A 15,760-nucleotide genomic window follows, 5' to 3' on the forward strand; every position below is an offset into this window, starting at 1 on the left:
TTCTGTCATCTCATACCCTGGAAAACCTGGACAACTATTTACTTATAGGACAAATTTTAAATCTGTTTTAAAATAATTTTCAAGAAATTATGGTAAGTCCATAATAAATGTGTGTGTAGTAACCAAAACTGTTAAGGAGCTATATTTCTTGACACTGAAATGTTCTTCCAGCGTATTGCCGAAAGGGTTAAGGAGGCTGCAGGAATGTAGAAATCCTATTCATTTCTATACAAAAATAACTTTAAAACATTAAGTCAACATATTATTAGTTCAGGATTTACACAAATAATCTCTACTCGTAATCTCTATCGCTTTATCTTCTAAACGAATTGTGTTATTTATCGTTTAAATTCAACCATGCTGGACTCAGTGGTCCACACCTGTAGCCCTAGAACTTCAGAGGAGGGAACAAGGGAATCACTTGAGTGCAAAGGTTCAAAGTCAGCCTCGGCAACATAGTCCGGCTCACATCTCATTAAATAGTTTAGCCCATGAACTCAGGACTGTCGCCACTGCTAAAAGCCACCCGTCTCCTTAGAACAGTGAGGCTGATCAGTCTGGTCCCAGATTCCAGGGAAGCTGGATGAAGCCACAAGTGAGGGGTGGGCATACAGGTTACAGCAGCACTGGGGTTGGATCCCACAGCCCCCAAACAGAAGCTGGAAGTTCCACAACACTCTGTGGCTATCGCTGTCTCCCCATCTGCCGTCACCTCTTGCCACTTGGCAGTCATTGCTCTGGATCATGAGTTCATCACTCCTTTGATTTTTCTTTTTACTTGTGTAATTTACTGTGTGGTTTTTCTTATATCTGAGTGTGTACCTCAAAACAGCACACAAGCTGGGCGGTGGTGGCGCACGCCTTTAATCCCAGCACTCGGGAGGCAGAGGCAGGCGGATCTCTGTGAGTTCGAGGCCAGCCTGGTCTACAAGAGCTAGTTCCAGGACAAGAACCAATAAAAAGCTATGGAGAAACCCTGTCTCGAAAATCAAACAAACAAACAAACAAACAAACAAACAAACAAAAACACACAATTTAGTTACTTTACTGCTGTTTTGTTTGCAGGGCAATAAGTTAACTGTCTTTGCCTGCTTTCTTTCTCCCCTCTCCCTTCCCTCACACTGGATTCTTATCTCAAAACACTAAAGTCTATGTCACATTTCTCAAAGGGATGTTCTCTATTTTTATTTCTATATTTTATATCTTGATTTTATTTCTTCTAAACAAAGAATTTTTTATCACCTCTATTTTACAAACTTCTATTTTTTTTAAGATTTAATTTGTGTGTATAGGTGTCTTCTGACAAGCAAACTTCCCCCTTCACAAATTTCTTACAACACATCTTTTTTTTTCCCTTTCCTTTCTTATGTAAGTAATTCTGCTAGTGTTCTTTTTTGTGTGGGTCCATGGAAACCGAGAGCCATTCTAGGATGAGTTTAGGCTTAGCAGCAGCAATGGAGACAACTTCTGTGAACTGACTGCCCCCAAAAGCTTTTCATTATCACCCAATTTACACCCTTAGCGAGCAATTTCAAAAACATATCAAAGCCTCTTATCTGGAGTTATTTAAAGGAACCATTTCCTCAAGCAATTACCAGCCATGAGACCTCTTGGTTTTCCAGGTTCTCTCCTAACTAAATTTTACAAAGGCTCTCTCATTCCTTCAGGAAGAGCTCAGATAAGAATCAAACACTTTAAACAAAAGGTAACCATCACACAAGGTAGTTCAAAGCCTAGGTGCTAAAACTGCGAAATTCAAGTCAGAGGCAATGTCTCCATGGGATCTCTGGCCACATAATTCTCCAATCTACCCTCCTGTGGGCTTTGGTGTGGGAATTTGTAAGATCTTATGCACAAGCAGTTGGCATTTTGCACAGTTTTAATGCGGCAGTTTCAGTTGCCACAACTTAGTTAAATAAGCCCTGAACTCAACGGCTGTGGTTCAGCTTCAGTTACCGAATGAAGTGTCTGTGACTACACAAAATGCAAGCGCCGTGGCTTCTCCATCGTCCGCAAATCACCATACAGATAACATAGTTATGATGAGAAGAGACAAATCACTTTACTGCTTTCCAAGTCTCCTGGTCAGTGGTCACTGCACTTGGTATTCCAAGCACAAATGACAGAAGAGGTAGGCTGGGGTGATCCTTTGTCTTTCAGCGATCAGTTCCCACGGTATTTCACAAAACCACAAGAGAGAATTAGCTGATCAAGTTGAATTTACAGAAGAAATGAAAATGCTACAAAGACAAAATTGTGTGGAATTATAAGAATTAAAAATATCAACAGCAGGCCGGGCGGTGGTGGCGCACGCCTTTAATCCCAGCACTTGGGAGGCAGAGGCAAGCGGATCTCTGGGAGTTCGAGACCAGCCTGGTCTACAAGAGCTAGTTCCAGGACAGGCTCCAAAAACCACAGAGAAACCCTGTCTCGAAAAACAAAACAAAACAATATATATATATATATATATATCAACAGCAAAGAAAAGACAAGGAGTATACTTGCACAAAACAGTAATATAATACATATAATATATTATGTAATGAAAGTGAGTGATAAGCATAAACATGAATCATGCCAACTGCCGAAAGTCCAGTAGGCCACCCACCCACGAACCCCCTCACTCTCTCAGTGCCCCTCCTTCCCAATCTCCCCACCCATCCTCATCACAAAGTCCCAACCTGATCAGAGGCCACACCTGCCACCAGAAGTCCAGCCCACAACTTGGGTGGAAATCCCCTGCTCAACCACAGACACACTGGCCAGAAGACCAGAGGGAAAACAGAAACAAAAATACCCTTCCAACAAAGACAAACTCAGAAATCGGCATCTAAACCAATGTCTTGGGGTTTCTATTCCTGGGAAGAGACATCATGACAGTGGCAATTCTTAAAAAGGAAAACATGTAATTGAGGTGTTGGCTTACGGTTTCAGAGGTTTAGTCCACTATCATCATGGCAGGGAGCATGGCGGCTGGGCGTATGGTAGTGTGCAAGCAGTGTGCAGCTGGAGAGGTCGCTGAGAGGTCTACATCCTGCACAGGCAGCAGAGTGTGAACTGTCTCACTGGGTGGTACCCTGAGGATATAGGAGACCTGAAAGCCTCCCTCCACAGAGACACACTTCCTCCAACAAGACCACACCTACTTCAACCAGGCCACACCCACTTCAACCAGGCCACACCCACTTCAACCAGGCCACACCTCTCATTAGTGCCACTCCCTTTGGGGGCCATTTTCTTTCAAACCGTCATAACCTATAGTCATCCCAACTTCAGATGCCTACTAAATACCAGCATAAATCACAACAACATTCAAGATAATATGCCAACACCCAAGTCCAGCTACCGTACTACAGCAGCCCTGGATATTCCAACTAAACTGAAACACAAGACTTTAAAACCAAAATTATGAAGATGATAAGAGGTCCTTAAACAGGAAGTGAATAAATCACTTAAAGAAAAAGAGGGAAAAGCTGTGCAGTGGTTGTACGCGCCTTAATCCCAGCATTCAGAAGGCAGAGGCAGGTAGATCTTTTTGAGTTTGTGGTCAGCCTCGTCTACAAAGGGAAATAGGCTCTGCCAACACCTTGGGTAAATCTTATTTTGGAATTCTGACCCCAATAATTATGAGAAAATTGTTACTAACGGGCACAGATGTGCAAGAAATCAAAATGGCCGTGAAAATAAATGTGTGACTCTGTCACCTGGTGAAGTATTCTGGTCTTCAGTCTCTGATACATACCAATTCCTTGCCCTTGCCTTAAGTAATTAATGTGTGAGTGTGAACACGGGTGTGTGTTTGTGTGTACAAGTACGAGCACATGCCAAGATGTGGGTGGCAAGATCAGAAGACTACTTTTGGAAGTTAGTTCTCTCCTTTCACCACCTAGGTTCCAGGGATTGAACTCAGGCCGTTAGGCTTGGTAGCACTGCCCTAAAATGAGCCATCTTTTTTTTTCTTTTTTTTTATTAATTAATTAATTTAATTATTAAAGATTTCTCCTCTTCCCCGCCACCACCTCCCATTCCCCCCCTCCCCTAATCAAGTCTTCCTCCCTCCTCAGCCCAAAGAGCAAGCAGGTTTCCCTGCCCTGTGGGAGGTCCAAGGACCACCCACCTCCATCCAGGTCTATTAAGGTGAGCATCCAAACTACCTGGGCTCCCACAAAGCCATTACGTGCAATAGGCTCAAGAACCCATTGCCATTGTTCTTCAGTTCTCAGTAGTCCTCATTGTCCGTTATGTTCAGCAATACCGGTTTTGTCCCATGCTTTTTCAGACCCCGGCCAGCTGGCCTTGGTGAGTTCCTGATAGAACATCCCCATTGCCTCAGTGTGTGGGTGCACCCCTCGCGGTCCTGAGTTCCTTGCTCGTGCTCTCTCTCCTTCTGCTCCTCCTTTGGATCGTGAGACTTCAGTCCAGTGCTCCAGTGTTGGTCTCTGTCTCTGTAAACTGAGCCATCTTGACAGCCTCTTTCACACAAACTCGAACTTCATTTTTTGGAGGGGGGCAAAGTAGATTCCTTTCATTTGGTGACTTTTCAATCTTGGAAAGATAACTTTTAGTCATGGACCAAAGTAGATTAAAGTAAGTATGGAATAGGAATACTTCCATTTAATTTATAAAAATCTCTCTGTCTGTAAAATGTCTTAGAAAATCTGGCAGTTATCCCTATGTAAGTTGAAGGATACAGGACAATGTGACGGGGTAGAAACTGCACTGGACATTGGTGAGACTCAGAGACACCCTCCCATTGACTTTGCAAAACATGGATGTAAATTATGTGGTTCCTCTCTCTCCTCCTCCTCTTCCTTCTCCTCCTCCTCCTCCCTCACATTCTCTTTATTTATTTATTTTTGAGATTTATGGCATAGAAATATTTTTTAATTAATTAGAATAGAAATATTTTTAAATTAAGGCAATTTAGCTTTCCTATGAAATCACAAAGACATAAAGTATTCATCATAAATACGTGAATTCTCAAGATGTATGTGGATAGTAGCTCATTTGTCATTTATCATGATGAGTTTTATGTAAATCTAATATAAAATGCAGGCAGATTTTCTCTGTGTCCTGCTGGTCACTTCCAAATAGCCACACAGAGAATTAATTATAAATGTTCAGCCAATATCTCAGGCTTGTTACTAGCTAATTATTAATTGTTTTAAAAATAAACCCATAGTTTTAAATTAGCCTACATTTCTTATCTATCCTATGCCATGTGACTGTAACTTCTGTCAACACAACACGTTTATCTTGCTTCTCTCTGCATCTCTTGACACTCCAGAGTCTCCTCTCTTCTTTCCAGCATCCTCTGCTTTCTGTTGTCCTGTCCAATCTTTTCCTGCCCAGCTATAGGCCAACCAGTCTCTCGACACTCCAGAGTCTCCGCTCTTCTTCTTTCCAGCATCCTCTGCTTTCCGTTGTCCTGCCCAATCTCTTTCTGCCTAGCAATAGGCCAATAAGTTATTTTATTAAACCAATCAGAAGGTGCCTTGGCAAAGACACCTCTTCACGGTGTACAAAAAATGTTATCCTATAACATTAAAAGTTAAAATTATCAAAACTTATGCAATAGATACCTGAAGATTATATACATGGTGCCACTTTCAGTAGCAAGAATGATGAACAAATGCAGATATGTCATATGAGATCTTATAGTTAAGTGTGGCAGATAACTTAGTGGCATAACATTATCACACCTAGGTCCTGATACTCCTGCAGAGAAGTCTAAAATCGTACCTAGTTATTGAGGCAGATGGGCACCTCACCCTGAATTGTTAGAGTCTGCAGTGTACACAAATATATTGTACATCTAAGTGTTGTTTAAATGCTTACTAAGGATTTGAGTCAATTATTAGGTGCTGAAAAGAAATAAGATATAAAATACATTTAAATATCTAAATGGAATTTAAATTGATTTAAAAACTGAAATTGTTGTTTTGTATATAAAATTGGCTTATAAATAGAAAAGCAAATATAACAATCAAGCTTAAGAAAAGATATGATTTACTCCAACATTAATATACTAACTACTAATTTTTTTTATGTTGAGGTAGGCAAGAAATTAGGAACTGTGAAAGAGACAGACTCTCAAGGCAGCAGCTTAGAACCTCAATCTATTTTCCACTAAGTGTTGGAAAATTCCCAATCTGTTTGTACCCTTTTCCAAGTACTTCTATTCCCATGAGTGATCAAAAGTCAGACAGCCCAGGGCAGCTTGTAGCTGATCCATGGTGAACTGAGAAGAGTAAATGCCATTGGGGATTTCCTCCTATCTAAAGCACACATTCAAGTTTCAGGCTGACACCAACCTTAAGTGACACCACAGAGTTATAACCAACAATGCCAGAATGTGGCTAATTGTTTCTTCTGCTGCTGGTTCAAGATTTTGGGGCGGTTTCACCCCAGTCCAGTGTTTGCATAATCCTGGAGAGAGCAGTTTTCACATCCGCTTCTAAAACTACAACCAGTTCAAAGTCTTGGACCAGCATGCCTTTGTTCTTTTCTGCTTTGCTTTGGCCCTGTCTCTCCTTGCAAAGTCCAACGTCTTCCTTTGATTCTAGTTTCATTAAAAGTTTCCTAAACCTTCGTTCTGGTCTCCTTTGGTTCTTTCTGAAAAGTACTGTAAGGGAGGAATCTCGAAGACAAGCACCTCACCCAAAGACTCAGGTGTTTCTCCAGTTCCTAAGTGAAAAATCCACATGCCTGAAAATAGTCCTGCAAAACACAAAAACCATCCCTGCCAACAGGAAAAGAACAAAACAAGCCATTGTCACACCCAAATTATTAGAACAATAAGTGAGAAATCAAAATCACCTTTGAAAAGATGTGATAACATGCCCTGTATTTAATTAAGCTGTCTGTGGGGTGTGTGACATGCATGTGGAGGTCAGAGGACAACTCTCAGGAGAGGGATCCCCCCTTCACTATATGAAAAGCCATAGTCATTGGAAGCAAAGCCCCCTCATCTGTTGAGTTGGTTAAGACTTGACTCCTGTGTCTCCCAGCAGCCTATGTAGCACCTTTTAGCACTGTGAAATCCAGCCAGCAAGATTAAGTTTCCAGCTTGGATCCAAATTGTTTTCTGTTTTTTTTTTTTTTTTTTTGGTTTTTCGAGACAGGGTTTCTCTGTGGCTTTGGAGTCTGTCCTGGAACTAGCTCTTGTAGACCAGGCTGGCCTCGAATTCACAGAGATCCGCCTGCCTCTGCCTCCCGAGTGCTGGGATTAAAGGCGTGCGCCACCATCCCGCCCGGCAAGAGTCCATATTTTAATGTTTTTAAATTAGCTTACCAAATACTGAACTTCCTTATGACACTTTCATACATGTGCGTCATTACACTTGTCATACGCAGGCCTTGTTAACCTTTTGTGTCAGTATTCATCCCTCCAACTGGGCTTCTTTCTTTCCCCATGCATCACTCTTACCTGATAATGTCTTATGTGTAATTTTAAAGATCTAGATTCTTTATATGAATGCAAACATGACTACCTTTCTTTCCCCCATAACCTCTATTGTTACTTCGCCCTCCCTGTAGACTCTCTCTTCCCTCTAAAGAGTTCCCTTTCGGCAGAGGCAGGCGGATCTCTGTGAGTTCGAGGCCAGCCTGGTCTACAAAGGGAGTTCCAGGACAGGCTCCAAAGCTACAGAGAAACCCTGTCTCGAAAAACCAAAAAAAAAAAAAAAAAAAGAGTTCCCTTTCTACTTTGATGTCATAAATGTAGATTCCACATATAACAGAAAGCAAACAGTATTTGTCTTCCTGACTCTTATTTTTCTTAACATAATTATTTCTATTTCTATCCACTTTTTAACTGTATAGTTTTAGTTTCTATTCATACCATATACCTGATACACAAATATTGGTTAATATTGAAAACTAAAACTTCATTTATCCACACCATCACTCTCCCTATGTTCACACTTCCATTCTTTATGAAGATAAGGAAGTTAGGGCTTTGGCAAATGAAAAAAGAGGCAAGATGTTGTAGATGTTCCTCTCTGGACAATCAGACAGAACCAGGATTGATGGTCCTCCAGTCTCTTGACATACAGGATGCTATTTGGTGCAGTAGGACCCTGAGAAGCAGCGCAATTAGAAAAAGGAAAAGGCAAAATCCATCTTTACATCAAGAAATGTAAAGACAGAACTTATTCTCAGCACTCATCATAGCTTCCTGATCCTCTCCTGTAAAGCTATATCTGTGTGGTATCGAAACGGTAGGGGTGACTCTGGTTTTATAGTGGAATTCACAGTGTGTAGTCTCATTCTGTAATCTGAAGCCATTGGAAGTCCTTTTTGTGAGGAGAGAAGAGTCTCCTCTCTGGGACCACAGGAAACAGTTACTATTTTAAATGGCATAGTATTTTAAGATTGTTTCCACTTGACATCAGCCGTTTATGATTTTCATAATTTGGACCTTCTCAGATATTGTACCAAACTGAAAAGAATATTCCACTGCGGGTAGTGGGATTCACTTAACAAGTATTTCAATACTGGACCTGGGTTGAAATTTTAGGCTCGGCTCCCTTGTTCTCTTGAGAAATTAAAGATTAATATTAATGATAGAATATTTAAGATTTAGCAAGGAGAATACCTCTAAACCAAATATTAATGTTTAAATGTTTTCCCAAATTTAAGTGATAGAAACTTAATCCCCAGTGCAAGAGCAATAAGAGGCAGGACACTTAAGAGATGGTTAAACTCAGGGTTCTTTATGGAGAAAACACACTGTAGAGTGATGTACTGGTTGCTTTTTTCATCTTGACACAAGCCTCCTGAGAGAAGGAAACTGCAATTGGGAAAATCAGGCACCAGAATGGCCTGTGGACAAATCTAGAGGGAATTTGATTTATTAATGATTGATGTGGGAGAGCCCAGCCCTAGTGTGGTCAGGGCCCTCCTTGGGCAGCTTGTCCTGGGCTATGACAGCACACTGAACAAGCCATGGAAAGCAAGCAGTGAGCAGTGTTCCTCCATGGCCCCTGTTCCAGTTTCTGCCTCTTTGTTCCTGCCTTGAGTTCCCACTCCGACTTTCCTTGAGGATGAACTGTAACCTACAAGGTGAAATAAATTCTGTTCTCCCCAAGTTCTTTTTGGTCAGTATTTTGTCACAGGAATACAGAACTAGAACGTGTGAATTTCTGATAAAGAACAGAGTTTGCTCCAGCCCTACCTTTCCCCTCGGCTTTCCTTCATGAGCTAACACAGCCAGAAGACCATGGCCAGACGCAGGTCTTTCATGTTAGACTTCCCAGCCTCCAGAACTGGAAGAAAGAAATCTCTACTCTCCATAAATTGTTGACTCCCCAGTGTCCTGCTAGAATAGTACAAAACGTACCAACTGGGATTCATCTGGGGAACTGAGGATTTCACCTACATGAGGGATCACAAGAAACGGGAGATTTTTGAGATATATTGGATTTTTTTTTTAAAGAAGGCAATTGTGAGAGAGACATATGGTGAAGAGAAAGGGAGGAGGGAACAGAACATTGCATCATCTGTGTGGGTGTCTTGTGGTAAGATCCAAGATGAATAATGCTCTTGCCCACCTAGGTGCTGCAAACTGTGTGGAGATTTGAGCTCACTTCTCCTTCTGTGTGCCTCTTACTCAGCCTCCTTGATGGGTGTCAGTTCCAATGGTTCTGCTATTATTCAGCCATCAGGTCCAGCTCAGCTCAGATTCCAAACCTTTGCTAATTCTAAGAGTCTATTTTCTCTGTCATTGCTCCAACATCACTATGGTAACGGTAATGGCACAGACTGTGAAGCCCTTAGCAGAACTAAAGCACATCCTGTGAACCAAGGAGAACATCAGATGTGCTCGTGATACTTGGACGTGTGATCATAATTGCTTCCTGCTGGCCAGTCTGGAGAAACGAAAAGTGACTTTCTTTCTGAGCTTCACTCAGCTTCACATACAGCCAACCAATTGCTTTCTGTGTAAAGAATTGTGGCAGAAACGCTGAGGTTTATCTCCTTGCAGAGACGATATGCTGCATATATTCTTTGAAAGGAAGTAAACAATACATTAGAATTTAGGGAAGAAGAATTCGCTTTTTATCAACTGTCTCCTAGCAAAGGCGTCAAGCTTTTCTGCTATACTTAAACACTTAAAAGAAGGTCTAGCCGGGCGGTGGTGGCGCACGCCTTTAATCCCAGCACTCGGGAGGCAGAGGCAGGTGGATCTCTGTGAGTTCGAGATCAGCCTGGTCTACAAGAGCTAGTTCCAGGACAGGCTCCAAAACCACAGAGAAACCCTGTCTCAAAAAACCAAAAAAAAAAAAAAAAAAAGAAGGTCCAGAAGACACCTGTTATCTTCTTTTTGTGAAGAAGGATACCCAGACATTAAGCAACTTGCTAAACCAGAAATCCAAATTAGCAGCCAGGGGCTCTTTGTCACCTTTCTCTCTTAAGCCTCTTAAGACTTCCTACTCACTACCCGTCTACCTGTCTGTCTCCGTTTCCCTCTGCCTTCTTCTCAACAGGACTTAAGGTGACTTTGAGAAACATCCTAGATAATGAACACTGTGGTGGGTTGACTAATCCCCTGGCCCATCCATTGCCTAATCCCCACCGAGCTCTGCACACTTCAGCTCCTACAGTAATGTGATTACACTGAAGACCTTGAGAAGAAGATGATCCCGGATCATCCACGCAGGCCAGTTTGATCACTACAGTGCTGGTATATAGGAGGCAAGAAAGCCAGAGTTCTAACAGAGGGAAGTACGGGGTTAAAGCAAAGCAAGAAAGGTGGTTAGCCAACAAAGAACATAAGTAGGCTCTGAAAACTTGAAATTGAAAAGGGTGAGGAAACGGATTCTCTTTCAAGAACCTCCAGAGAAAAAAACAGTCTCACCAATATCTTCTTGACTTTGACTACTGAGAATAAATCTGGACTTTTAACCTTCAGATCTTGAGGTAATAAATGTGGTTTTTATATTTATTTATTTTATTTGGAGTGCGTGTGCTTATGGCAGAGAATAACTTGTGCTTTTCTCCTTCCACCATGGGAGCCCTGGGTATCGAACACAGACCTTCAGGCTTGGCAGCAAAATGCCTTTGCCCTTTTGCCCACTGAGTCATCTGTGTTCTGCAGATATTAAAATTATGATAATTTTTTATGGCTGAAGTAGGAACAAGATGCAAGGAAGGACACTGATTAAGCAAAATTCAAGAGATAAAACAAAGAAACAAAATATGATTCTGAATTTGTTCCTGAAGTAGACTATTTTTCTTTTGTTTTTATACTAAAAAGGACATTAATAGGACAACGAAGGGGATTTAAACACAAGCTATGAATTAGATGCATAGCTTTTCAAATTTATTTTCTAATTTTGAGACTTGTACTGGGGTTGTGCAGGCTGCCTTTGTGTTTATAGAATAGACACGGAAGGATTTAGGGAGAAGGGCAGATCTCCACGTTAATCTCAGGTAGGCACCCTTCCATACAGAAACATTAATAAAATATGTAAGTAGAGATAGCTTGATAATACCAACAGGGTAAGTTTTCTCCTTTAGACAGATTGGGCCATGTACATCATACACATATATGTATTTTCTTAATCTGAAATTATTTTTAAAAAATAGTTATTTATGTACTGAAATATAGATCTCCTCACAAGCCATGTTGTTTCAAATCAGTATCGAATTCCACTCAGTCTAACGGTTTTACCAGAATATGATTGCAACCCAACTGTGATTTGGCAAACTTTCCTAAGAAATGGTGAATAAGTTGCTGAGAGACCATCTTAGATCTGCATTCGGCTCTTCAAATCCCATCCAACACTCCCGTCCCCCGACAGCCTCCTCTGCTCAACACCCTTCAGCATGGGATAATGGTTCTCTTGTTCCCATCAGACCAGCCACGCAGTCTGTAAAGGCAGCTGCTTCTCATCCGACTCTGACGAGAAGGAGCATCAGGTGATTCCGACTTGAAGGTCGCAGTCTTTGTTTAGAAATGATGGCTCAGAACATTCTCGTGGCTCAAGTCTTTTCTAGGACCATCAACCAGAATCGGTGAGACTTGTCATCATTTTAGAATCTTATATCAAAGAGTGTAGCATTCAGATAACTGTCCCTTCATTGTATTTTAAAAGTCATGAGGAAAATTTACATTGAATGGGTTTTTCTTTGCCCTCCCCATTTATGTGGAATTTAAATAACTACCATATTGTTTTCAGAAATAGTAGAAAAGTCAAGTATAGAGGCTCACTCCTGCAATCCCAGCATACAGAGCCTGAGCGAGGAGGATGGCTGGGAGTCAGGGTCCAGCCTGAGCCATCTGTCTTTGGAGCTCCAGTCCAGCTACAGCTGCAAAGGCAGGACTCTGTCTCAGAGAAACAAACACATTGGAGAAAATTAGGAATGAAGGAGATTATAATCTAAACTGGTTTATTAATTTGCCATGTGATGCACACGGAATTTAACTCTGCCCTAGTCCCATCATCACTCTGTACGTTTTGTTTCCCAGGCATTGACAGTTCTGTATATTTCAGATGTCCACACTCCCTGCCAGTTGATTCATTGGTGGACTAACTTTTTCAGGGTGATGCTACGAGGTTCTGTATATCCACTGTCATGGAACCAAAGTTTAAGCCTTTTAAAAAAATATTCCTTTATGATGTGCATGTGTATAATAAAAAGTAAATCATGCCGGGCGGTGGTGGCGCACACCTTTAATCCCAGTCTCTGTGAGTTCGAGACCAACCTGGTCTACAAGAGCTAGTTCCAGGACAGGCTCCAAAACCACAGAGAAACCCTGTCTCGAAAAACCAAAAAAAAAAAAAAAAAAAAAAAGTAAATCATGTACTTTGGAAAACTCTCAGTTTGTGGGATAATAAGGGAAGTAGAGACAAAACAGCAGTTAACCATGTGTGGTTTTATCTGCTATTAAATATGCCTAAATATGCAACTGAGCATCACTATCTGCCTATTCTTCTGTCTGCATGATACATGAATAAAACAGATGCGCTAACCAGGCATGGTGTTGCACACCTTTAATGCCAGCACTCGGGAGGCAGAGGCAGGAGGATCCTTGCGAGTTCATTGCCAGTCTGGTCTACATAAGGAGTTCTAGGCCAGTCAGCACTAAAAAAAAAAAAAAGTTCCTGGGTAGGAGTTGGGTGGTTGGGTGGATTCATGCATTAAACTCTCTGCAGATGTCTCTTATAAAATCCAGCCAATGTAAAAGTAAACCAAAAAGCAGTTTGAAGGAGGCAGCTACTTGATAAACTGTGGACTAGTTGACTCTCTCCACACTGTGACAGAATGACAGACATAAACCACTTAAGAAAAACAAGGGAGGGACTTGGGACCAGGTATAACTTTCAAAGGCCAGATCCTGGCTATCTAACTCCTTCAAATAGGCCCCACATTCTGCAGTTTTCAGAACCTGTCCACCCATTGTCACCAGATAGGGACCAGGCATTCAATGCTGTGTCTACGAGGACTTTTCAGATTCAACCCATAATAAACTGTGACAGATTCTGCCTGTGCTTTTGCTCTGGCTGGTTTCCTATTTTCTTTTTTCAAATCTTCACCGCTATTGAAGCAGAAGAAGAGGTTAACAAGTATGAGATGGCGGAAGACACAGCTCACTGCTAGAAGAGAGCTGAGAAATTATGGCAGGATGCTAGAAGCCAGAGAGCAACAGAGCTGAGATTCGCAATTGTAGTGTAAACTGTGGCCACCTCCCCTGCTGACCACTGAACTACTACTCACTATGGGCAATGCCCCGGGCTAGATGGCCAACAACTAAACAGTACCCCGGACACACATCAGAGAGGGTCTATGTTTGAAAGACAAGACCGCCTGGGGTGAGAGTCACACCTCTGCTTTGGTGTGTGTGTGCAAGCGGGCATGGTTCAAACAGTTGCAAGCTGAAGCCTTACTTAATCCGGACATCAGCTGAAGTGGAAGAGCAGCTAGAAATTTAGATAGGGAACTGTAAAATCAAGAAAACAGAGAAACAAACTAAATCTCCAAAACTGGATTTAGTTTGTGCTCAAATTCTCAGGTGGTCACAAATCTACTCAAATACAGGAAAGACGCCCTGGGAGAGTCAGGGAGCTTATGTAGAAATAACAGAAGCTGGATGGAGGGAGGGTAAAAGGAGAAAAGTATCATCAGAGATATCAGCTATTGCATAAGACACACAATGTAAAATTTAACATGTGAGTCCAGGCAAGTAAATTGTCTACAAGAACAAAACCCAATCGTCATCGGAGAAAACAGTAGAATTCAGAGTTGCTGCAACGGAGTACCAATAACGGCCAGTTTCCACTGTAATTCATTAGATACATCTAGAAAAAGGAACAGAAGAAAGCTGGAATGACTGGTTTAGTATCATGCTTTATAAAATTATCACCAAAAGCAGAGTCACTTTAATAAGGGTAAAAAAATAGAACCATCATGAGCGTTCATATGCCAAATTACAGAGCAATAAAAGAGTTGAAACAAAACCTTGAGCAGCTAAAGGAAGAAGTAGATAAAAGCACAGACCTTGATCTTGACAGTTTCCCCTAGGTGACAGAACTAAACAACCAGTACCAAAGAAGAAATTGGAACTAGTACTATGTCTAACAGAGATACAGCTGATGGTTTAAAATACGAAGCCACCACAAAACCAAACAGCTGCAGTACGAACCATCTCTTCCAGACCACATGGAACACTCATGGTGGGCTTTATTCCAGTCTGTTAAAGAAAAATTCTTCACAGATTCAGACAGGTGAGCTTTCTGATCTCAGAAGAACTGGAAATAAAATATGGAGAGAAACACTATCAAGAAAGTTAACAAATACATGCCTAAACATATAAGCGAGACAAGAACAAATAAGTTCAATCTAAACCAGGTAGACAACCTTTCTTGTAGATGGTTGGCTTCCTCTGTGCTCACCTCAAGGCTTCTTCAGTGGATACTTCTGCAAAGAGCCATGCCCCCAGGGACACCGGTTCTGAACGGTTTCACTAATGGGAACTTGTCTCAAAAAGTCTGGTCTCACTACAGCCCATATTAAGGGTACAGGCCATCAGCAGCAACTGTTAAATTTTAGTTCCCCGGTAAACTGCATTTCTTAGGAGACTAACCAGCCAGCTGGTGACATTCTATTGTACATCTAATATCATGGAGGAAGTAACCATTCAGCTGGCAGAATAGGCCATATTCTGGGTCTGTATTTTCCATCCTGACCCAAAGTTCCTTTTTTTTTTTTTTTTTTGGTTTTTCGAGACAGGGTTTCTCTGTGGTTTTGAAGCCTGTCCTGGAACTAGCTCTTGTAGACCAGGCTGGACTTGAACTCACAGAGATTTGCCTGCCTCTGCCTCCCGAGTGCTGGGATTAAAGGCGTGCGCCACCAACGCCCGGCCTGACCCAAAGTTCTTTTGTGGGTACTGCCATTATTTATAGATGGAAACAATGACTAATAGATTGTTTTGTTCTCCCACATAGTACCTTTGCCTAGAAGATCAAATTTAAATCAAAGGAAGTATGAAAGTTAACTATAACGTAGAATTCAGTGGTTTTTAACACAAGATTTCATTGCCCCGGAGTCACTGACGGTACTGAGTGTTCTGCAGAAGACCCAAGTATGATGAGAGACAACAGTAAGAGCTAGTGAAAGACTACAGAACAATGGTTCTCACACTTCCTGATGCTGTGACCCTTCAATACAGTTCTTCATGCTATGGTGACTTCCAACCATAAAATTATTTCATTGTTACCTCATAACTGCAATTTTGCTACTGTTATGAATCATA

Source organism: Chionomys nivalis, chromosome 16 (genome assembly GCF_950005125.1).
Source record: "Chionomys nivalis chromosome 16, mChiNiv1.1, whole genome shotgun sequence".
In the NCBI taxonomy this organism is placed as follows: domain Eukaryota; kingdom Metazoa; phylum Chordata; class Mammalia; order Rodentia; family Cricetidae; genus Chionomys; species Chionomys nivalis.